This window comes from Mustela putorius, unplaced genomic scaffold (genome assembly GCF_011764305.1).
Source record: "Mustela putorius furo isolate JIRA1106 unplaced genomic scaffold, ASM1176430v1.1 tig00000868_pilon_pilon_pilon, whole genome shotgun sequence".
In the NCBI taxonomy this organism is placed as follows: Eukaryota; Metazoa; Chordata; class Mammalia; order Carnivora; family Mustelidae; genus Mustela; species Mustela putorius.
This window is the reverse complement of record NW_025421502.1, coordinates 4,112,443-4,121,906: the sequence shown is the minus strand read 5'-3', so window position 1 is coordinate 4,121,906 and position 9,464 is coordinate 4,112,443. Positions and strand designations below refer to the sequence as shown.

General features: G+C 34.2%; 1 pseudogene; it reads right to left on the bottom strand.

Moving 5' to 3' along the window:
• Positions 1-1,461: 1,461 nt before the first annotated feature.
• Positions 1,462-9,192, bottom strand: LOC101691476 (annotated as a pseudogene).
• Between the last annotated feature and the right edge of the window lie 272 nt (positions 9,193-9,464).

The window sequence follows — 9,464 nt, the reverse complement described above, 5'->3', positions numbered from 1 at the left end:
ATTAGGTAAACATGAAACCACCAAAGGAAACTAACCAGGTTCCAATAACTAACCCTAAAGAAATGGACATCTAATAAACTGTCAGAGAATTCAGAATAACCCTCTTAAGGAAGTATATTAAGAAAACACAGATGACTGAATAAAATTTCTTTTTAAAAAATGCATTAAAAAATGAAAAACTGACAAGACAATAGCAACTACCCCCAAAAAAAGAAAAACCTGTAAATCTTAGAGTTGAAAAATGCAAATACTGAACAGAAGAATTCAATAGTTTCAAAAGCAGGACAGACCATGCAGAAGAACAAATTGGTGACCTGAAGAATAGAATACTGGAAATTACATAGTCAGAGGAGCAAAAAGAAAAAAAAAAAAGACTGAAAACATATGAAGAATGCCTATGAGAATTATAAGACACAATGAAAAGTAAAATATATGTATTATGGAAATTTGAGAGGAAAAAAAAATGGGAAAGGGACAGAAAGTGTATTTAGAACAATAATGGTGAAAACTTCCCAAACCTGAAGAAAGATGGAGCATCTAGATCCAGAAAGCCCAAATGATCCTAAATAACTTGAACCCAAATAGGGCTACACTAAGACACATTATAATTAAATTGCCAAAAGTCAAAGACAAAAAATTTTAAGAGCAGTAAGATAAAAGAGAGAAGTTACACACAAGGGACTCCCCTTAAGATTACAGGTGGATTTCTCAACAGAAACTTTGCAGGACAGAAAAGAAGAGAATGACATATTCAAACTATTGAAAGAAAATAGCTGTCAGCCAAAAATTTTATACCTTCCAAAGCGGTTCTTCAGAAACAAAGGAGGGAAAATAAGGCTTTCTCAGACAAACAAAAGCTGAGAAAGTTCATTACCAGTAGATCGGCCTTACAAAAATGTTAAAGGGAGTTCTTTAAGTTGAAGTAAAATAATGCTAATTAGCATCATCAAAACAGGGATGCCTGGGTGGTTCAGTCAGTTAAATACCCAACTATTGATTTTGACTCAGGTGATGATTCTAGGGTCCTAGGATTGAGTCCCTCATCGGGATCCTTGCTCAGCAGGGAGCCTGCTTCCCCTTCTGCCTGCTGCTCCCCCTGCTTGTGCTTTCTCTTTCCTCTCTCTGACAAATAAATAAATAAAATCTTTTTAAAAATGTAAATTTTAAAATATGTAAAAATTTTTAAATTTTCAAAAATTAAAAAAAATTGAAACAACAATAACCTAAAATGTGAGAGGGAGAAGTAAAAGTGTAAAGTATGATAATTCTATGGAAGTTAGGCTGTTATCATTTTCAAATAGTCTTACAAATGTTTAAAGTGTTTTTTTTTACTTTTTTTCAGTTTAAAGATCACAGTTTATCTTTCTATAATTAGATCAAGAGAAAAAATGAAGACCCCACTGGTAGCAGGAAGAAGCAAGAGTCTTCTAGGGTCTGGCATTTGATAAGATAGATATTCACTTACTGTGCATTTCCGTTGTTTTTCCATTGCAGAACATATAGTAGAGACTTGGGAATGTACATGCCTGAAGCCAGGTTACTCTTATGTTCCAGAACTATATTGCTTACAGGACTGTTGTTGCCACAGTATTTGGCTGTGACCAAGACCAATGGGTGCCAGTCTGTTCCCACAGATCTTTATCTCAGTCTTCATCACAAAGAGGACACTGCCATGTGCTCTCAGCCAGAGTTTCTTGTCCAAGGTTCCTGGTTTGGTTGACAATATTCTGCTCAATACAATCTTTATCATCACAGCTTGAGATATGATGACTGATTTTAGCCCAAGGAACCTGACGGTGAATGTTAAAGGGATAAGTAGCAGATTTGTGACATCAAGATGATTCTTTCTGTACTTGATCAGATGATAAGGAAACCTGCAGACCCTGATCCAGTGGTTTTTATTATAGGGGCATTGTAATAGCCTCTAGAGTCCAGTGAATTGATGTGAGTTTCTTCTATGTTGAAAATGAAGGAGCTGAATACAAGTGCTCAGTGGAGACATGTTCTCCCCACAGTCATCTCTCTACATCTGTACCCCAGCAATATTCACATCTGGCCTAAGACATTTTACATAAGCCTCACAATAACCACAAGAAAAATATTAATAATAATTACTCAAAAGACCATTATAAAGAAGTGAAAGCACACTGATATCAAAGGATATTAAAACACATTTTAAAAAGACAGCAGTATAAGAAGCAAGGAACAACAGATCTACAAAACAAGCAGAAAACAATGAAAATAAGGGCAATAGTAAATCTTACTACCAATAATTACCTTAAATGTAAACAGATCAAATTATCAATTTGAAAGATATAGAGAATGGCTGAAGGAATAAAAAAAGCAAGATCTAACAATATTCTTCCTATAAGAGGCTCACTTTAGCATTAAAGACAAATAGACTGAAAGTGAAGGAATAGAAAAAGACATTTCAAGCAAATGGTAACCGTCAAAAGGCAAGAGTAACTGTACGTATATCAGACAAAACAGACTTTAAACTAAAAATGGTATAAACAGGAAAAGAAGGTGATTATATATACTGATAAATGGATCAACACATCCAGAGGATATAAAATTTACAAATATTTATGTGTCCAATAGCAGAGCACCTAAATATACAAAGCAAAAACTAAAGATCCAAAGGAGAGATAAACTATGATATAATAATAGTTGGAGACTTTAATACCCCACTCTCAACAATTATCAAGAAATAATCAACAAGCAAACCACAAATTTGTATAATACCTTAGACCAAATGAACCAGCAGACACATATAGAACATGTTATCCAACAACAGCAGAATACACATTTTTTTCAAGCATATATGAATCATTATCTAGGATAGACCATATGTTAGACCACAAAACAAATCTTAGAAAACTGAAGATGAGGAAAACTGGAAAATTTACAAACTCAGGAGAATTAAACAATATTCTCTTGTACAACCAATGGATCAAAGAAGAAATGAAAAAGTTTCTTGAAACAAACAAATATGGAAACACAACTTGCCAGAATTTATGGGATGTAGTAAAAGCAGTTCTAAGGAGGAGGTTTATAATAATAAGCTTCTACACTAAGAAGAAAGAAATATCCCAATTAAACAACCCAATGATGCCTTAAGAAACAGGGAAAGAACAAAGTGAACCCTAATTTAACAGAAGAAAGGAAATAATAAATATTAGAAAAGAAATTAAATAGAGAACAGAAAAACAATAGAAAAGACTGACCAAATAGTTTATTCTCTGAGAAGATAAAATTGACAAATCCTTAGCTAGACTAACCAAGCAAAACAAAACAAAGCAAAACAAAAACAAAGGACCAAAATAAACAAAATTATTAATAAAAAAAAGAGACATTCAACTGATACCACAGAGATTCAAATGCTCAGAATATGCCGACAATCTAGATGGCCTAGAAAAATGGAAAAATTCTTAGAAATATATTTCTTGGGGTGCTTGGGTGGCTTAATGACTATTAAGCATCTGCCTTCAGCTCAGGTCATGATCCCAGGGTTCTGGGATGGAGCCTCGTATCAGGTTCCTTGCTCAGCAGGGAGCCTGTTTCTCCCTCTCCAGTTACCTTGTGTTTGTGTTCCCTCTCTTGCTCTCTCTATCATTAATAAATAACATCTTAAAAAAAAAAAAGAAATATACTACTTACCATGACTAAACAGGAAGAAATAGTCTGAATATACTAATTACTAGTAAGGAGGTTGAATCAATAATCAACAATCTCCCAATTAAGAAAAACCAGGACCAAATTGCTTCCCTGGTGAATTTTACCACTTAAAGAATAATAAATATCAATCTTTCTCAAACGCCTCCAAAAAATAAAAAAGAAAGCACACTTCCAAACTCATTTTACGAGAACAGCATTGTTCTGACACCAAAACCAGAAGAGGACACTGCAAGAGAAAAAAAAAAGTAACACCCACAACAAAAAAACATATCTGCAGACCAGTCATTATTCCTGATGAATAAAGGAAAAAAAATTCTTAATGAAATATGAGCAAATCAAATTCAGCAGGAAATTAAAAGGATCATTTACCATGACGAAGTAGGATTTATCCCTGTGACGCAAAGATGGCTCAACATAAGCAAACACATCAATGTGACATTAATAGAACGAAAGAAAATAATCATGTGATTATCTCAATGAAATTCAACATTGATTTTGATAAAAAAAAAAAAAACTCCTAAAAAATTAGGCCTTGAAGGAATATATTTCAATATAATAAAGGCCATAAATGACAAGCTGACAGTGAGCATCATATTCAATAATGAAAGAATGAAAATTTTTCTTTTATGGTAAGGGACAAGACAAGGGTCCCCACACCTACCAATCCTGTTCAACATAGCATTCAGACAAGTAAAAGAAATAAAATGTGTCAGAATTATAAAGGAAAAAGTTAAAATTGCCTGATTCGAAGATGACATGATTTTATATATAGAAAATCCCAAAGTCTCAACTCAAAAACTTAAAGATCTAATCAATGAATTCAGTAAATTTGCAAGATACAAAATTGACATACAAAAATCACTGGTATTTCTATACACTAACACCAAAATTTCTGAAAAATGAAATGAAGAAACCAATCCCATTTACAACAGCATCAAAAAGGATAAAACACTTAGGAATGAATTTAAGTAAGGAGGGAAAAGATCTCTAAGCTGAAAACTATAAGACACTAATGTAACAAACTGAAGAAGATGCAAATAAATGAAAAGGTGTCCCATGTTCATGAATCGAAAGAATTAATGTTGTTAAAATATGAAAACTTCCAAAAACCATCTGTAGATTTAATGCAATCTCTATCAAGAATCCAATGGTATTTAATTGGATAATCACATATAAAAGAATGAAGCTAGACCCATATATTATACCACTCACAAAAAATAACTTGAAATGGATAAAAGACTTAAATATAAGACCTGAAACCAGTAAACACCTAGAAGAAACTCTGAGAAGAAAACAGGAACAAAGCTCTCTGTCATGGGTCTTGGTAATAATTTTTTTGTATAAAATAACAAAAGCACAAGCAATAAAAATAAAAAATAAGCAAATGGTACTGCATCAAACTAAAAAGCTTCCACACAGCAAAAGATACTATCAATAAAGTGAAAAAACAATCTACAAAATAGGAAATATTATATGCAAACCCTGTATCTGGTAAGGGTTAATATCCAAAAAATACAAAGAACTCATAACAACTCAATAACAAAACAAAACAGAACAAAAGAATAAAGACAATTCAAAATACAGGAAAAGGACTCAAACATTTCTCCAAATAAAATACACATAAGGCCAACAGTTATGAAAAGATGCTCAACCTCACTAGTAATTAGAGAAATACAAATTAAAACCACAATGACTATTAGAATGGTCATCATCAAAAAGACAAAAGATAACGATGCTGGTGTGGATGTGGAGAAAAAGGAATCCTCCTGCACTGCTGATGGAATTGTAAATTGGTACAGCCACTATGGAATACAGGATGGAGGATACTCAAAAAGATTAAAAATTAGAACTGCCATATAATCCAGCAATCTCATTTTGGGATTATATCTAAAGGTATGAAAAACACTGACTTGAAAAGGTATCTGTGCCCGCATGTTCATAGAGCATTATTTATAATAGCCAGAATATGGAAACAACCAACCAAAGTGTTTATCAATCAATAGATAAAAAAGTTATGGTATATATATTCAATGGGATATTATTCAGCCATAAGAGATAAAGAAATCCTACCATTTGTAACAAAAATGAATGGACCTTGAAGGTATTACAGTAAGTGTAATAAGTTAGAGAACAACAAATAACTAACTGGATGATCTCACTTCTATGTGGAATCTAAAAAAAAAAAAAAAAAAAAAAAAGACAGGGAAAAAAAAAAACCCTAATTCATAGAAAAAGAGACCAGACTTGTGGTTACCAAAGAGAGTAGAGGGAGGGAGAATCAGGGGAAAATGATCAAAAGGTACAAGCCTTCAGTTGCAAGATAAATAAGTACTGGGATATAATATACAACATAATGACTATAGGTAATACTACGGTATAATATACACAAAAGTTGTTAACAGAGTAAATCAACGGAAGGAGATGAATTATCTCTAAGAATTATCATAAGGAGAATTTTTTCATTTCTTCTTTCTTTTCTTTATATTGTATCTATACAAGAAAATGGATATAAGCTGAAGCTATTGTGATAGTCATTCCACAATATATGCAAATCAATAATGATGTTGTATACATTAAACTTCTATGGTGATGTATGTCAATTATTTCTTAAGAATACTGGGGCAAAAGGGAAAATTTTTTCTTAAGAGAATAGATGTTGGTATCACAGAGAACTGTTTTGACTATGTCTTTGATATTAACCATTTAAAGTTGTATATATTATTTAACATCTGCACTTGAGTTTCCTAACCTGTAAAATATATAGCATTTTTATTGTGTTACTGGGAATAGTAAATGAATAAATATATATAAAATGTTTGATATAGTGCAAACCTTCAACAAATGCTCATTTTCTACAAAACAACTTCCTCAAAATAATCTGCCAATACTGTATCTTTCTTTACAAAACAGTATCTTAATAATGGTGGTGAAAATTAATTTTCCAATCACATCTATAACTAAATTTTCTTCCAAAATAGTCTGGCCACAAACATGGATATGACTCTTCTTTTGAATCATGAAAAAACAAAGGTTTATTTGAGATGATCTTTTAGGTCACAAAATTATAATACTGTTTAATTTTAAATTTTTTTTGCTATAGAAGAGTCTGTCTTTTCAAATATAATGAACATTAATATATAGGTCACATAAATCTGGCATAGTGTTAATCTGTTTAAAATTTTAGGATTTTTTGTTACTATTCTTCAAAGAGATAGCTGATTATACTGAAGTTAAATGGAAACCAAATAAAGATTATGAAACTCAGTGAAATTCATGGTGAGAAAATGAAGAGACTACTGACACAGTCTAATCAAATGAGGGGTCCTCCTCACAGATAAGCAAATCTAAGGGGTATCAGAGGCACTGGTCACTGTGTCTGCAACACATTAATTGAGGTTTGAAGTCACTGGGTCTATAGCCTTCTTAAATCCTACATCCAAGGTTTCTCAATATACATTTGACCCTCTTCCTCCAAAAAAGATTTAAAATAAATCCCAGGGGTGCCTGGGTGGTTCAGTGGATTAAGCCTCTGCCTTCAGCTCAGGTCATGATCTCAGGGTCCTGGGATCGAGCCCCACATCGGGCTCTCTGCTCAGCAGGGAGCCTGCTTCCTCCTCTCTCTCTCTGCCTGCCTCTCTGCCTATTTGTGATCTCTGTCAAATAAATAAATAAAATCTTCAAAAAAATAAATAAAATAAAATAAATAATAAAGAAAAAATAAATAAATCCCAGTTCCTGAGATGATATGCCATTCTTTATTTAATTTCATTACTGTTTCTCAGTTTGTGTGTGTGGGTGGGGGTGGTGGTTGTTGTTTTGTATGCCTGTGTTCCAACAGTACACAAAAGAGTCACTGATATAAACTGATACAGAGGTAGTAGCCTTGATATCTCTGCTACTTATATTTCTGCTTCCCACATTATAGAGACTCTCTCGACATTATGATTTAAGATTATTTTTAGATATTGTTAAAAAATAGGTTCATTTAGAGACACTTGAGAGATGCAAAACAAGAAGAATGAAATAAAAAAATACACCCTTCAATGCTGTTTGTCCTATCTTTCTAGACAATTTGGGATCTGTTATAACTCATCAGAGCCTTATAACCTAAACAAGACAAACATATTTGGAGTTTTGACCACCTCACAGCTACCAACCTGGGAAGTGCATGGAAAAAGAAGCTAGGAAAGCAGTGCTTTGCAAGTATGCATTTTTCCTTTAAGATACAGTCCCTTTTTCATTAGTTTCCACATCCCCTAGAGAAAAAAAAAAAAAAAAAAACGGGAGAAAGTCTAATACAATATTTGATTCAAATTTAAACCCATAAATTTGTCAGTTTGAATTGCTGCTTTTTTTCCAAAGGCATTTAAAACAATTTACTTTTCATATTGGCCGCAACGGACTATGATCTCAGCTTCCTTGAAAAGGGACTCTGTTAAGTCTGAGAGAATGTGGGTATGTGGCTCCCCCCAGCGGCCACTGGGAATGTCAGCACAGTTCGGAGAAGGGGAGAAAGTGATGCTTTGAATATCCCCTGCCAAGGCCCACTGTCCAATCTTCTTCACCACCTCCTAACAGCTGGTATGTATGTAAAGATGACATGAAAAACAGGTCGAGGTCAAATCCAGGAGGAGTTCCTTTGTGTAGAAAATCAAGTTAAAGTAACGAAAGTACCAAGATAAAATTTCCAAGAACTTCTGAATCTTCAGTAACACGGCTAAACTTGAGGGAGAAGAGATGGCCAAGGAAGAGAAAGGAGCAAGACTTTATCCCACACAGCATTTCTCTTAATAGTTTAATAGTTTCAGATTTGGAAAAGAGTAGAAGGAAAAAACCATAACATCAGGGGACAAGCTAATACCAGAATATTCAGAAGCTGCCATGCAATTTGGAGTGAAAACTGACACGATAAAAAACTTGAATGTACTGAATATATTCCAGCTGAGAGCCCACAATAACAGCAACTCCCAGGGGTTCCAGGCAGACACTCAGAGATTCACTGCATCAGAATCATCACAATTTCTCTGCCTCAGCCCAGGTTTCAACCATATCCCACATACAACATTGCCTTGACTCTCTTGAGGGTTCGACCTTCACAGCAGCCTCTAAATTGAAAGCACAGCTTCTGAGAAGGGAAAATGCTTTGGAATAAATATGGGCAGATATATCTGCCTTTCAAATTTTTAAGCCTCCATATTCGGCAGCGCCAGTGAACCCACAGGCACTGCGCACAGACAATTCACAACCATGGGGACTGCTCAGATAAGAACCAGGAGGGAGGCTAGGCTAACCCCTCCTACCAACAAGTCTAAGAGCTTGTTCCACCTCTTAAATGTGTTTCCTTCGCAAATTCATGCAAAAGAACTCCTCCTTGGCTTTGTCCCTTTTCTGGTCTGTTTTCTTCTATTTTTTACCTCTACCTGGCCTCTGGTCCCGAACAGTCACCTCTACCAGGTCACTTTCCTCTACCTCCAAACACTGTTCTTTTCTGGGTTCAGAGCATGACTTCTCCATTTCCCTTAATCTTCTTCTAATGAACTTTCCTCAGCCTCCTGTTATTACTAACATGTGAAGCAATCTGTTAAGGGATAAATTACTGAAGAGGTTCTGCTACAAAGCATTACAGAGTCATAGAGCTTAGAGCCCCAAAGGGTCTCAAAATATAATGTGGCAGAGCTTTCAGCTTACAGGCTGTTAAGGTACCTCTTCGAATTTTTCAGATGCTGAAATTGAGGCTTAAAACAAGTAAGTGTCTTGCCCGCTGATAATTACCTGGAATTTGCAGC